This window comes from Macaca thibetana, chromosome 14 (assembly GCF_024542745.1).
Source record: "Macaca thibetana thibetana isolate TM-01 chromosome 14, ASM2454274v1, whole genome shotgun sequence".
Taxonomy (NCBI): Eukaryota; Metazoa; Chordata; class Mammalia; order Primates; family Cercopithecidae; genus Macaca; species Macaca thibetana.
The window spans coordinates 120,296,648-120,312,620 of record NC_065591.1 but is presented as its reverse complement, the minus strand read 5'-3'; the positions used below and the strand labels follow the sequence as shown (position 1 = coordinate 120,312,620).

Sequence of the window (15,973 nt, the reverse complement as noted above, 5' to 3'; positions counted from 1 at the left end):
AATGGGGCAACAGAAAGTGAGTTTGGGGCCTGCAGAGCCTCGGGTAGCCCAGACAACCGGGAGAGAATGGGCTGCTTATTCCAACTCCATCCTTGGAGGATTCCCCACCACAAGTCTAAGGAAGTAATAAAACCTCATGCATTATTTTCTGATATCTGGAGAGAAACACGTACCCTAGAAATGCTGTGGACTGATTCCACAGTTACTTTGTCATTAAAGAAACCGAAATACTGAGAGGTCACCATAAACACAAAAAGGCAGAGAGAGAAGGATTAAATGGTGTTTCATGTAAGGATTTTTAAAGGGAGGCAGAATTCTAGTCTGAAAGGAGAGCAGGCAGATCTGGCATTTTGCTTGAGGAGTTCAATTCTTTGGAGAAAATACAGAGACAAAAAGACCATTTTGATGGTATTTAAAATATCCCTCTGTCCAGCATATCTAAGTGAGTCTAAATATATTCAGCAGTTTTTTAAAGGGCAGATATCAGGCCCGATTCAAGGTATGGAATATAGATTTGAAAGGCTTAGTGACAGGTGAGTGCCTTTCAAGTAACTTAGCATCACAGATGAAGCCCGTGATGGAGCACTGCACCTATGGAGCAGGCGCGTGAGCTTGTGACTGAGCTTCCCACCTACCAGCCTCCCATTTGCTTAGGATGAGTAGTTTTCTGCCCTCCTTGGTGAGCCGCTGTGGGCCACTCACCACTCCTTACACCCCTTCCCTTTAGTACTTAGCTGTGGCTTACTTGCAAAATCCACATGCACCCTCCTGGATCCCACAGACGATGTATGAAAAATCATGGCCATGAAAAGGGCACGGAAATCAAATTAATTAATTTTGCCTTTTCCCCACATTTGTTTCTGTCTGTCTGGTACTTTTCCTTTTTAAGCCTACCATCTCTTTGAAAGTGAGCCGCACAGTGATAATCCATTTTCCTCATTGTAACCCCACAGTGTATGTATTCCACATTAAATAATAAAAGGGATTAATAATTAAATCAAAATGAAAAACCACTTGTTTCCTCTCTATAACCCAAGGGACAGATTTCCTGGGCTGGTGCCAATTTATCAGTGATGATTAGGCAATATGAGGTAGAAGTGCACAGAGATGACAGCCTGAAAGCAAGGTAATTAGAATTTGAATATATTCATATACAAGTGAACAGGATCAGATGGTGCGGGAAGGTAAATGTGAGAAAGAGCCAGGGAAACTGGACATAACAGGTAAAATCCCAATAATTATAGCTACCTACTGGGGCTGTACCATATACCCAATTTTATTCCAAATGCTTTACATTTCAGAAAAGGTATCAGGTAGATACTGTTCTCCCCATTTTATAGATGAGAAAACTGAGGTGCAGGAGGGTGAGTCAACTGTCCTGAATCTAGTAAGTGATTGATCTGGATTTGAACTCAGGTTGAGTGACCCTTGGAGTCACACTCGATGTCTGAGCAACTCCACAAAAATGGAATGCTTAAATGATCCAGGAAAGAGGAGAGAGACAAATACCGTGGGAGAAGAAATGAAACAGAAAAGTCTGGTGAGAATAAGAGAAAAACAATGTGAAAGAAATAGGAAAGGCCGGCAGTGGTGGCTCAGACCTGTAACCCAGCATTTTGGGAGGCCGAGGCAGGTGGATTACCTGGGGTCAAGAGTTTGAGAAGAGCCTGGCCAACATGGTGAAACCCCAACTCTACTAAAAATACAAAAAAATTATCTGGGCGTGGTGGTGAGCACCTGTAGTCTCAGCTATTCGGGATGCTGAGGTATGAGAATCCTTGAACTCAGGCAGCAGAGGTTGACAGTGAACCGAGATTGCACCACTGTACTCCAGCCTGGGTGACAGAGTGGCACTCTGTCTCAAAAAAAAAAAAAAAAAAAAAAAAAAGGAAAAGAAAGAGAAAGAAAGAAAGAAGAGAGAAAAATTAGAGTAAGGAGTTGAGAATGAAAGAAGGATAAAAAAAAAAAAGCAAAGGATAAGGAAAGACAAAGTAAAGTGTAAGTGGATGTGGGCATCAGAATGAAAGCTGAAGAAGAAGAAAGAACGAACAGATGAGAGACCCAGCTGAAGGGAACTGCATCTTGGTGCTTGCCATGGGGTACTGCTCATGTGCTATCTTATTTGACTTTCCCATGGCATTTCAAGGTAGGTATTACCAGACACGTTTTACAGAAAGAGAACTGAAGGTCTGAAAGACTAATGTCCAAGGTCACACAATTAGTGACAATTACAAAATGCCAAAGAGAGAAACTGAAGAATAGCAAATAAATGGAGAAACATACTGTATTCATGGATTGGAAGACTCAATATAGTAAAAATGTTGATTCTCTCTGAATTCGTATACAGATTCAATGCAATTTCTATCAAAATATCACAAGATTTTTTATAGACATAGATAAAATTATTCTAAACTTATGTGAAAAGGCAAAGCAACTAGAATAGATAAAACAATTTTGGAAAAGAATAAAGTGGAAGGAATCAGTCTATACAAGTTCAAGACTCATTACATAACTGCAGTGATCCAGACTATGTGGTATTGGCAGAAGGATAGACACATAGATTGATGGAACAGAACAGAGAACCCAGAAATAGACCTTTGCAAATATGCCCAACTTATTTTTGACAAAAGTGCAAAAGGAATTCAGTGGAGGAAACAGCCTTTGCAACAAATGGTGCCAGAGCAATTGCACATTTTTAGGCAAAAAAAAGAACCTTGACCTAAGTCTCAGACTTTATACCAAAGTTAATTCAAAATGCATCATGAACTTAAATATAAAACAATAAAACTTTCTAGGGAAAAACATGGGAGACACTCTTCAAGATCTAGGGCAGGCAAAGAGTTCTTAGACTTGACAACAAAAGCACAATCCATAAGAAGAAAAACTGGTCAATTAAACTTCCATCAAATTAAAAACACTTGCTCTTAAAGACTCTGTTAAGATGAAAAGGCAAAATTACGAAATAGGAGAAAACATTTGTAAATTACATATCTGACTGACAAAGGACTGGTATCTAAAATATATCCTTAAAAATTCTCAAAACTCAACAGAAACAACAACAAAAGCCAATCAAATTAGAAAATGGGCAAAAGACGTGAGAGGATATCTGGAGGGCAAATAAGCACATAAAAAGATGGTCAACAGGCCAGGCATGGTGGCTCATGCTTGTAACCCCAGCATTTTGGGAGGCTGAGGTGAGCAGATCACCTGAAGTCAGGAGTTTGAGACCAGCCTGACAAACATGGTGAAACCTCGTCTCTACTAAAAATACAAAAATTAGCCAGGCGTGGTGGCACGCACCTGTAGTCCCAGTTACTTGGGAGGCTGAGGCCAGAGAAGCACTTGAACTCAGGAGGCAGAGGTTGCAGTGAGCCGAGATCACACCACTGCACTCCAGCCTGGGCGACAGAACAAGGCTCTGTCTCAAAAAAAAAAAAAAAAAAAAAAAAGATGGTCAACGGCATTAGTAATCAGGGAAATGCAAAATAAAACCCCAACAAGATAGGACTAGAATGGCTAAAATAAGAAATAGTGACAATAACAAATATTGGCAAAAATGCAAAGAAACTGGATCACTGATACATTGTTGGTGGGAGTGTAAAATGGCACAGTCACAATGGAAAACAGCTTGAGAGTTATTTGAACAAAAAAAACAACTAAACATACAACTGCCAGATGACCCATCAATTACACTTCTGTGCATTTATCCCAGAGACATGAAAACCTATGTACCTATGTTCACACAAGAACCAGTACACAAATGTTTATAGCAACTTTATTCATAATTGCCCCAAAGTGAAAACATCCCGGATGTCATTCAGTAAGTGAATGGTTAAACAAGCAATGGTACCTTCCCACTATGGTACATTCCCACTACTCAGCAATAAAAAAACCACACACACACACACACACACACACACACACCCCACCCCCACCCCCAACAAGCACACAGGCACACCCCCGAATGAATCTCCAGAGAATTTTGTTGAGTGAAAAAGGCCAATCCCAAAAGATTACATCCTGTATAATTCTACTTCCATAACATTCTTGAGATGACAAATACAGACAAGTGATTGCCAGAGGTTAAGGAGAGGGCGGGGTGGGATGGAAGTGGGCGTGGCTATAAAAGGGCCACATAAGAGATACTCCTGGTGACAGAAATGTTGTTTTCTTATCAGTTATGTATTCGTTTTGATGGTGTACTACAGTTTTGCAAAATATTACCACTGAGAGAAACTGGATGAAGGGAGTGGCAGATCTCTGTTCATTATTTCTGAAACTGCATGTGAATGTATAATCTCAAAATCAAAGCGTTTAGTGGAAAAATAAGGAATGACTGCAGTAAAGAGATGGAGTTAAAGAAGCATAAATGCACTAAACGGCATCCATGATCAAGAGAATGAGTGAGGCCGGGCGCGGTGGCTCACGCCTGTAATCGCAGCACTCTGGGAGGCCGAGGCGGGCGGATCACAACGTCAGGAAATCGAGACCATCCTGGCTCACACGGTGAAATCCCGTCTCTACTGAAAATGCAAAAAATTAGCCGGGCGAGGTGGCGGGCGTCTGTAATCTCAGCTACTCGGGAGGCTGAGGCAGGAGAATGGCATGAACCTGGGAGGTGGAGCTTGCAGTGAGCCAAGATTGTGCCACTGCACTCCAGCCAGGGGGACAGAGCGAGACTCCGTCTCAAAAAAAAAAAAAAAAAAAAAAAAAAAAAAAAGAGAGAATGAGTGAAAAAAAGACAAAAATGGAGGGGAAGAAAGAACCAAACTGAGAAAGAGAGAGAGGGAGAGGAAGAGAAGGAAATAAAATGTGACGGAGCATGAGTATTTAGGAGGAGTCAGGGGACATTGAAAGAGACGCAGGAGAGGTGGTCGGGGCTGGGGGCAGCCGCAGGCCCAGGCCTCCCTCCCTACGGCCCTGTGTCTAGCCTTGGCTCTCTCCTCTCCAAACCACTCCCTGGGCCCCTTCTACCCTTTCACCAGCAAACCTGTTTCTCAAGCCCCCTTAGAAGCCTTCCCTGCTCCCCCAGGGCAGCCCGCCTTCACCCCTGCGGCTCCTCTGCCTCTCCCTAAGGGCACGCAGCACCAATGCTGGAGTCTCTCCCAGCAGCTCTGCCGCCCCCAGGCAGTGGTCTGAGAGCTCCTCGGGTGGGCGGCAGGCCTGGTGTGTAAGATCCGCCCCCTCCCCCGTCTAACTCAGGTGCCTGCACAAGGTCTGGCCTGTGATAGGAGCTCCCTACTCATTTTCTGAGGGAGTTCATCTGGAGAAGGACACTTCACAAAGCAACCTGACTTGGCTGGGGAAGCTTTCATACTGTGACATCCAGTGGGCCAGTTCCTGGGGCCTGGCACCCATGGCTTCTGCTGGCACTGCTGGACAATCCCCCTTGCTGGAGCAGAAGCAGCACCTCCCACTGCCCCGGGCTCTAGGCACCAAGTCCTCAGCAGTGCCCTCCTCCCTGGGGTTAGAGGAGTGGGGGGCACACTCTAAGGGGGAGATACAGGTTTGGTTCCAGGAAGCATCTGAGGTCCTGTTGGTTCTTGCACTGCGCCCCACTCCCATTTTCCTTTCTGAGCAGCAGGAAATAACGTAAGATGATAGCATTGGACCTCCCTGATTGTAAAGTGGGGTGCCTGAAACCTGAGAGAAGGTATAGTGTGGGCAGCACACCCAGTCCCGGACCACCAAGTCAGAGGGGATGAGAATGAGACTCTGAGTTTGCTCTCTCCTTCCCTCCCCAACCCCTCCATTTCTCCCCCACCCTCACCCTCTCCTGCCCCCAAACTCTCTGGCCATCCTATTGATTGATCCCTGGTGACCAGGAAGTGCCATTGCCACCTGCCAACTGGTCAGATGATCCATGATGTTTGCCCTCAGCTTGCTCTGGTCTGGAACGATAATGGATGTTAACAGTTTAAGCACTAGCCAGGATCTCCAGGGTCACATGTTAAAGCTTTGGCTCTACCATTTAACTTAGCACGGCTCTTGGCAAGGGTTCCCGCCATCCTGGGCCCTGCTGACTAGAATAGCTCCCTTATCAGAATGTCAAGGTAGGAGGAGCTAGATAAGCTGCTGCTGCCCAGGCAGGGCCTTCAGAGGCAGCCGCTCATGCCAGCCCTGGCTGGCAGAACGTCAGAAGGGGAAGCTGTCCACTCTGTTTTAAAACAATTCCAGAGAAGGCCACTCCACAAGTCTTTTTGAAAAATACACTCAGGTATTCTTATTCAAATACCTCACTACATTCCTCTGGACTGGAACTCCCATTCTTCTTGTTTTTTCTTTAGAAAAAAAAAAAACCAGAAAGATTTCTCCATGTCTGACAACTATCTTAACAGTTATCTGATGACGGATCCGCTCTTGGAACACACTGCCAGCCCTCAGTGACCTGTCTATAGCTCACACACAGTGAACATTTTCATCCAAAAATAGCCCCTTTGAGCTACCTATGGAGTCCCTGACCCCTGCCTTCTCTCCACCATCCTTCCACCTCCAGCCTAAATGGTCAATCAGTATTGGCTCAGAAAATGCAAGTTTGCTAATATTCTCCTAAACAAAAAGCATAACCCTGCCCCAACGATCACATTCCAAGGTTTTCAAAAATTAATGATTTCTGGCACATGATAGGTGATCAAACGAATGGTTGTTGAACCAGAAAAACAACAACAACAACAATGTAGAAGTGGATGCAGTTTTCAAGTACGTGAAAGCACAGCACACCCGTTTGTGGCTTCGCCCACAGCAGGCAGGAAGAAGCAGGTGATTTGGAGGGCACGTGGGAACCAGAGACTGGGCATTCTAGTCATTTCTTCCCTCCGCGGGGGTTTACTTCATCACAGATGACTAGAGCAGCCTTCAGAGTCTCCCAGATTCCTGGACAAGAAACCCAGTCTGGTGCTTGCAGAAAGCCCCAAAGGGATCTTGCTTGGCACCAGGGACAGCGGGGCTGAGGAACGCTGTGACAGAGCCACACACATGTGTCTGCTGGAGCCACAGACAACGAGCTCTGCACTGCTCAGGACATGCCAGCTGACTCCGGAGAAGCCATGGTGGGGAATCCCACTAAGAGCTAACTTCATCCCAGAGAAGACAGCTAAGCTTTGGGGACAGCCCCGGGCAGAGTGAATGTGGCCCAGGTTCTCTTTGACCCCCTCACCCTTGGCTCCTCCTCTAGCTGGACTGCTCCCTGGATGGAGCACGTTCATTTTCTGCTGAATGCAGGCAGACTACTTCAATCCAAATGCTGCGTGTGAGTAATGCCAGCGGTTTCTAGCAGCTTTTGGAGAGGCCAGAAAACAGCTACGCCTGAGTGGCTGGTTCCCTTTCTGTTGGAGAGCTGGGTCTAGAACATTGTTCTGGGGACAATCCTTGTGCTTTGTGGAATGTATAGGCAAATTCTCCATCCTTTCTTTCTCTTTTTCTTTTTGAGATGGGGTCTTGCTATGTTGCCCCAGTTGGTCTTGAACTCTTGGGCTCAAGTAATCCTCTCACCTCAGCCTCCTGAGCCAGCAAGTTCTCTATGTGCTGTTTCTCTTTCAATGGTGGCCCTGCTGCTGCTCTTCCAAGAAACACATACCCTGTTCCCCGGGCCTCCCATTAAAGGCCTCATGCCTCTAGGCAGAATGGTGCCATCTCAGGTGGGCTCCATAGTTTAAAATGCCAGCCAAGCGGACCAAGCTCTTTATGCCAGAGTCCAACCATGGGCCTCTAACTCCCACATCATTCGCTCTGCCCTGTTCATTCCTCAGATTCCAGGAAGCCTGAGGGCCTCATTCAGCCAGATGATGCGATTTACACCTGGCTTTGAGGAAAAGCAGGGACATGGGAAGACCAGAGCAGCTTTCACAATTTGCTTTTGTTAGTGGAAAGACCCTGGATGTAAAGCCAGAGGACAAGAGTTTTGGAGATAACAGTGCTGCTGCCACTTAGTGCTCGGAATCCTGTTACCCTTACTCTCATCTGTAAAACAGAAGAAATAAGCTCTGCCCCACAGGACTGGTGTCAGGATGAACTCATGTAAACGTATCTAGCTCAGCACCTTGGTTTCATAAATATTAGACTTTTCCTCACATGGACAAGTGCTTTGGGAACCAGAAAGCCCGATAAAGCATGGCTTATGAAAACAAGGTATGTTTTCGAGTCATATCTAGGAGAGAATCTCCCTTTATGAGCTGTGCACCTGAGGCAAGTTGCACAGCCTCTCTGGGCTGCTATTTTTCACCTGGAGAATGAGGATGATAATCTCAGCTTATTGAAAGGATTGAAGCAGAGTAAAATGCTCGGAATGTTCCTGTTGATCTTCTGGTGTTTGAAAAGGCTCCTGGAACAGGTTCTGGGCTGGCCTTGCTCACCCTGATGTTTGGGGTAGGCCCTAGAACTTTGGGGGCTGGACCTGAGGACCTCCACAGCCCCCGGGGCAGGAGAGCCCTGCTTGAGGGAAGGCGCAGATAAAACCAGGGGCCAACAGCTCTGCAGGGAGAAGCACTGACTTAAAGAGAAGGGGAGCAATGACAAGGCCGCCCTTCCCTGTTCCCTATCCTCTGTCCCCACAGCCTTGACCCCTGGCCTTTCTGAACCATTTGAAAGCTGTTTAAAAGGAGATAGGGAGGTACGCAGGAAGTGACTCGGGCAGCGAGAGGGGCAGAAATCACAAGGCCGTGTTTCCAATTTGGCCACACTTAAAAGAGAAAGCAAGATTAGGCTGGGGATCTAAGGCTGAGGGGTGCACCGCCCCCACCCTGGCCCTCCCTGCTCCCACTTGAAGGAAGAGTCCTACCAGGTGAATAATGTCCTCCCCACCCCACCCACTCCTGGCCACTGTTGCCTCTCAAACCACTGCTGGGAGATCTGGGGCACCCCCAGGTAGCCCTGGTCTAGTGCCAGAAGTTAAGGTGTTTATGGCTGGGCTCCCAACGCCCAGGGCAGCCTGCAGCCACGGAGATCTCCAATTTCCTGGCTAAACTTGGGACTTGCCCTAAGCTTTTCCTTATCCCCCCTGGCTACCAATCTAGCAGGTTCCCTGTGAAAGCCTGCTGCCCAGCGATGGACACCTGAGGGTGTCGTCCTGCCCTCCAGAACCCTTGAGCTGGGGGAGAAATGGAGGAGGAAAAGAAGACAACTTACTTGTTGAGATCAGAGCTTCCGAGTCCCACTGATGCTAACTTCTGGGGTGTCCCTTAGCGGCAGTGCAGGGGTGCTCAGGGCTTTTGAGGGGACTCCCCAGCCCCTGCCATGACCCCACGGAGGAGCTGTAGCTGGAACCTCTCCCTGTCGTGGGGTCCTGTGGGCAGAGGTACTTAAGCCATCCTGTTCCTTCACTCGCGGTCCCTTGGGTCACTCCCTTTCTCTAGCGAGAGCAGCTGCTGGAGGCAATCTCTCTCTCTCTCCTCTCTCTCTCTCTCTCTCTCTCTCTCTCTCTCTCTCTCTCTCTCTCTCTCTCTCTCTCTCTCTCTGTGTGTGTGTGTGTGTGTGTGTGTGTCCCCTCCTCCCTCTCCTCTCTCCCTCTGTCCCTGGTACAGATGAATCTCTGGGTAGTAACGCGACTGGAACGGCCACCGGCATTGGCGGCGGGAGACGGGCTGGTGTGGGGCGGGGGCTCCATGTGATCGGGGACGCCGTCAGCTTGGTAGGACTGGGAGGGAAGAGGAAGGCGGAGAGAGAGCCCAGCAGGCATCCAGCCCTCGCGTCCCCGCGGCCCCCTGCGCCCTCCCCCGGCTCCCCCTGCACCCGGCTGCACCCCTGCTGCAGGGTACCAGAGACGGAGACCTGCGCGCGCGCGTGTGAGCGCCCCATGCCTGTGTGTGAGCGCCGCGTGTGCACGCGTGTCCGTGTGTGAGCCCCGTATTTAGTGGGTGCGGTGGAGCAGACAGAAAGAAGGGAGAAACTATTAGGGCAGAAATCTTGGCTCGGAGCCTCGGCGGGGCTGCTCAGTGGCTCTGCGGTGCGCTAAGCTGGCGGTTGGCAGCATTTCGCTGTTTCCCGAGAGGGATGGAGCAGATGGGGGAATTCCTTTGGGAAGGCGGGGGAGCCACAGTCTGGGCACTACATCCCCCGCGCGACGGCTCTGGCTCCCGCAGTGGAGTGAGGGTCCGGGGGCCTGATCCGCCAGCTGCAGGTGGAGTAGGTCCAGGGACAGGACCCAGGCCAGCTGTCCCCGGGCTCGCTGCTCATCCCGGAAGATCTCTCCCTGGCGTGCGGCGGTGGCTGGGCGGCGATGGCTGGAAACGCGCCCTGCACGGACAGGAGGCCGGAGCAGCCCGGAGGGAACGGAGCTCAACCTTGCCCAGGCGTGGGTAGAGTCGGCGTCCTCCGCGCCACCTCCCGGCCCTCACTTGTGGATTCCTCCCTGCCTTGAGGACAGATGATGACCAGAGTGTATGCTTTAATTCGTGGAAGCCCTAGGAAGGGCAGCTGCCAGGGCAGGCTAAAAGGGAGGGCTGCTGTCTGGGGAGGGCCGGCAGGTGCCTCTGAGGACAGGTCTGTTTAGGGTGGCCCTTCTCATCCTGTAATGTTCCTTCTGGCCCTCTCTGTTACCCAGCCTTTTGGGGTCAACACCCCCCATGCCAGCCCCCTCTCTCAGGGGCACACACAGCTTGGTCAAACGTGGGGTGTCCCCAGCACCTAGCACAAGTGCTAAGTGAATGATGTCTACGACCAGAAAACTGATTTATTACATTGCAATGAGAAAAATGCGTGTCACTAATACTGGAGGGCACCAAGTCCATCCTCTCCTGTAAGCACAGTGACAGGGAAACTTAGTCTCTAATAGTGGCCTGGGGGTCCTCTTGCCTTGGAGACCAGCGTGCAGACAGCCCATTGCCCAGGCACCCTCCCCTGGGACAGAGCACAGAGCCGTCCAGCCCGAGTGGGCCTCCTGGATGCCCCTCTTCTCTCTGTAGAGGGGGTGATAACTAAATGTGGCTGCAACAGGGCCTGACTAACAGAAAGCTCTGTGTCCACCTAGGGGATTCAGCTTGCCTAGGTGCTCACGCACTGCACCATACGCTGCTTGATGTCAGGGCTTAACACTATTGAGGAGAAAGTTCTTAATTCCCTAATTGCCTAGTTCTTGGGAGAGGCTTCGGCTGTGCAGTTCTCAGGTCCAGATAACACACACTATAATCTTCTGCTGAGCCCTGAGGAGGGCTCTGTCCTGGGGCAGCAGTTGCTTTTGGATCAGGTATAAAGACCATGATAGTCCTTCTGCCATTATGGGGTGGGGGTAGGGGGAGCTGGACTGACTTTAAAGCAAAATATAGGGTACTCTGGGAAACACTGCTTTGCAAAGATTCTCTCAGGGATGGGACCTTGGATCAGGAGACAGAAAAATTTGTGTCCAGGTCTCACCTGAGAACTGAAAAATGAGAAATTTGGGGATTCTAGTCCTGACTGATTGTTGCGAACTTAGGGGAGCTTTAGCTTCTCCATGCCCAAGCCTCTCAAAGAGCACGGACAACATTTGAGGATAGAAATGCAATAAAAGAACTACTCAGGGAGCCGTGCAAGGTGCCAAGTGTGTCTTTCATTGTCTGAAAATTGATGAGGCGGCGCTTGAAAGCAACAGAAAATGTGTATGTATTATCGCTGTGAATTAGAGTACAGCCCCACCTCTTCTGTTCCCTTTATCTGCTTCTCTTACCTTCTTTCATCGAGCGGGAGATGGGTTCACAATTAAAGATGTTCTCTTTAGAATATGAGACTTGCAGAAAATTATTTTTTCTCCTATTTATAGAAATTCTATTTGCATTTATGAGGCTGGTAATGTCTCATAAATATTTCCTGTTAGATAAAATATTAATTAATGGAGTTTGTTGAGTTATACTCTGAAATCCCAACTAAATAGCTTCTAAAACAAATATTTTAAACATTTTCTCTCATGTCAGGAGAATTCTTCATACATTCTTTGTGTACGTTAATAAGCTCATCCGTAAACAGCAGATATCAATCAAGTAAGGACATAATATTTTGCATATTTTTTTATAAGTAAGGACGTATTATTTTGCATATTTTAAAAACTGGGTGGCAGTATTATGTTAAATAAGATATCTTATTTACTTACAGATATTTATCAAGTAAGGACATATTATTTTACAAATTTTTTATAAGTAAGGACATATTATTTTGCATATTTTTAAACTGGGTGGCAGTATTATGTTAAATACGTTTATTTATTAGTTAAATAACTAAATAAACTAACTAAATAAATAAACGTATTTAACATAATACTGCCACCCAGTTTTAAAAAACAAAACCAGGCATGGCCAACACTGCCAGATCCACATGGGATCACCTCCTCTTCCCTCAGGAGAGGACCAGCCACCTGAGTTTGGTGTTTCTCTTTCCCATAGCTTTAAAAATGCTAAATGGACACACACACACACACACACCCCTACACCTACACCTACACATCCTCAGTTAGTGAGTATTAACTGTATGTAAGTATTTTTATGTCCACAAACTCTTGGTTGATAAAGGCCTACTATGTTTGAGACACTTTGATAGGTGCTATGAGAGAGACTAAAAGGTATAATGGTGGGTTTGATCTCAAATGTCTCACATCTAATGGGGAAGGTGGCATATCTGTGAGTAGGGAGGAGTTAGCCTACAAATTAACATGGGATTTTAATTCCTAGGTGTTAATTGGGAGCTGGTGTGGAATTGACAGGAATGCTAACACAGCTCGGAGAAGAGAAGCTGAGACTGACTTCTGACCGAAAGGCTACCCAGAGAAGGAAAGCCTGAAGGAATTAGGAAAGGAAGACTAAGGTTTGAATGTGATGAGAGGGAGAGGAGTCACAGAGCTGGGCTGGGAATCAGGGCTTGAGAAGGGAAGGCTCAGGGTGCTCAGGGACCACAGGAAAGGGAAGGGTTGCTGCTGGGGGATCAGAGCAGTAAAGTGGTGATGCCAGTGGCTGTAATTAACGCAGTGCCTACTAGGTGCTGAGCCCTGCTCAGTGCTTCATGTAAGTAATTGCTTGTAATTTTCTTGACAGCCTCGGGAGGGAGGTAGCTTTAGCACCTTTCTCAGGGGAGGAAACAGACTCAGACAAGTCAAGTCCCCTCGCACTGGCAGGAATTTCAGAGCTGCTCTCAGAACCCAGTTTTGTTAGTTTCCAAGATCATACTTCTAATTGTTATGAGATGAGCTTTGTCTCTCCCGAATTCAGATGGTGAAGGCCTGATTCCGAGTGCTTCTGAATGTGACTGTATTTGGAGACAGGGCCTTTAAAGGGGTGATTGAATTAAACTAAGGGGACTGGTCAGGTGGCTCACGCCTGTAATCTCATACTTTGGGAGGCCAAGGCAGGTGGATCACCTGAGATCAGGAGTTTGAGATCAGCCTGGCCAACATGGGGAAACCCCGTCTCTACTAAAAATACAAAAATTAGCCGGGCGTGGCGGTGCATACCTGTAGTCCCAGCTACTCAGGAGTCTGAGGAAGGAGAATCTCTTGAACCTGGGAGGTGGAGGTTGCAATGAGCCGAGATCGTGCCACTGCACTCCAGCCTGGGCAACAGAGTGAGAGTCCATCTCAAATTAAAAAAAAATAAAAAAAAGAATTAATTAAACTGAGACCATTAGGGTGAGTCCTAATCCAATCTGACTGGTGTCCTTATAAGAAGAGGAATGACCTTGAGAACACTAGGAGAAGGCAGCTGTCTCCAAGCGAAGCAGATAGGCCTCAGGAGAAATCAACTTTGTTGACAACCTTGATCTTGGACTCCTAATTTCCAGGGCTGTGGGAAATCAATTTCTGTTTGAGCCACCCAGTCGGTGGTGTTTTGTTATGGCAGCCCTAACAAACGAAGATGCTAACCCCGCATCTCTGCCTCTCAGAAGGGCCTCGTACCCCAAGCTGTGGCATCTGGATTTTCTTCTGCATATTGAAAGCAAGTATTAAACATTTCTGAGTTAGGGAGAATGATGAAAATCAGTGTGAAGATTTCCCTGGGGGTGGTCTGTGTATGATTCATTCATTTTTTCATTTCAGTGAAGACTTATGGAGCACCTGTTTTGTGACCTCTGCAATTACAGGGACCACGTTTGTCTTGTTCACCTTGGGGTGCCACCTACTCCCAGTGCTAAGCACCGCATCTGCTACATAGGAGATGATCAATAAATATTTGTCCAATGAAAGAAAGGATATGGGGTAGGTTCCGCAATTAGAGAAAGATGACAAGACAAATACAGAACTTGCCTTCAAGGAGCTGACAGTGTGGTGAGACTGGTAGTCAGTTTGTGGTTAGTTTAGGTGGAGCTGAGATTATTGTGCAGTGCCACCCAACGGAAGTTTTGCAATGAAGAAAATGCTTGATATCTTTTCTGTATAATGTGGCATTGTGGCCATTGCGTATGTGAAATGTGGCTACTGTAAATAGAAAGGGAATTTTAAGTTTTAATTAATTTGCATTTAAGTAGGCACTATGGCTGGTGGCTACTGTACTGCACAGTCTAGGATTAGAGGCAGGGAGAGTGTTCGTGGGCTGGGCCCTGGCGCTGGCCTGAGGTGATAAGGCTGCAACAAGGCAAAAGAAGGAAGAACCTTGGGATGTGTAGTGGGTTGCACAGTCTGGCGGCAACAGTGCCACTCCCTGGGATCATGTATGAAATGTAGAACCTCAGGCTCCACCTTCCACCTGCTCAAAGAGAATTCGCCTTTTAACAAGATCTCCAAGTGACTCTTATGCACACTGGGGCTTGGAAAAGCATGAAGCAGAAGATGTAGCTGAGAAAGGGTCAATAGGAGCCCAAAGCGAAAGAGGAATGAAACTGGATTGCGTGGAGTTGAGCTGGGCTAAGCTCCCCTGAATCTCCAGGGGCACTGAGATCCCCTCCTCTGTGGGCACCTTGACCCCTCTGCTTCCTTCTGACAGAGCTCCGATCACATGTGTCGGGGGTTCTGTGACCTGTCTCTCTCCTCTACCTGCAATCTACGAGTTCTTTAAGGGTGTAAACCTTGTTTTTTAAAACCCGAGTAAATGTTTATTGAATGCGTGCATGCCTGATGTTGGGAATGAGAAAATTAGCAGGAGTAGGTGGCTGGGACGGGAGAGCTGCTGAGTTTGATTCTAGACATGCTGCATGCATGTCTAACTGAAGGTTGGTGAATTGCCTAAGTGGAGTTGTCTGAAAAGAGGCAGGAATGGATGTCTGGAGATGAGGAGGGAGTCAAGGATGGGGTGGAGATTTTGGAGTGTCATCCACAGAGGGGAGAAGACTGAAACTCTGAGAAATAATTTAGATATCTGGAGGAGGGTGGAGACAGAAGGAGAAGAGTCAAGAGCTGGGAACCATGCTCAGATCTGGGACAGAGGGAGGAGGATACAGAACGGGAGATAGAGGAGTGATCAGGATGACGGGGGGTCAGCCAGGCTGCGGTGGCAGAATGATCTGGAAAGGAAGAGTGGCAAGAAAACTGAGTGGCCAGTGTGCCAGAATCCCTCATTAATAGAATATTTCTTTCATAGTATTTATCTCATGAAGCCTGTGTGCAACAGAGCAGAGGTCCGAAATAGGTAACCACAGATACAGAAAAGTCGTGGAAAATAGAGCCAATGGGAAAAAAAGAAAACCCTAATCATTGACCAGGCCATCAAGCTGCCATTAGTGACTTTGCAGAACGTGTTAAAGAGGCCTCCTATTCATCTCAAAACTCGAAGCAGACATGCTTTTGGGGAAAGTGGCCTGATATTCATGCTGGTGCCTTGGCTTCTCCCAGTGCATAAGCTTCCCACTTGTCACTGAATAATCCCAAATTCACTTTTCCTTGAATGTCATTCAATTCTGACCACAGGGAGCACCAAAGGTAGCTTCAGCTTCCCTGAAACAAGCTTCCTGTTCCTGAATTTCCTCTCATTCGTGAGTCCAGGCCCAGGTGCCTGAGACAGGCATTTGCCACAGCTGGCCACACCGCTGAATGTATCGAGTTAACATCTGTTTCTAGAGGGCACAGCACTTAGCCCCAGGACTCAGC

At 47.6% G+C, this 15,973-nt stretch overlaps 2 protein-coding genes across 2 annotated transcripts in view; one reads left to right on the top strand and one right to left on the bottom strand.

Moving 5' to 3' along the window:
• Positions 1–9,561, bottom strand: part of KCNJ5 (potassium inwardly rectifying channel subfamily J member 5) — a 30,175-nt gene extending 20,614 nt beyond the window's left edge. The window contains exon 1 of the mRNA XM_050755976.1: positions 9,124–9,561. The gene's annotated coding sequence lies outside the window, so the exon portion shown is untranslated. The remainder of the gene's footprint in view (positions 1–9,123) is intronic.
• Positions 1–15,973, top strand: part of KCNJ1 (potassium inwardly rectifying channel subfamily J member 1) — a 66,687-nt gene that overhangs the window by 5,323 nt on the left and 45,391 nt on the right. The window lies entirely within an intron of this gene.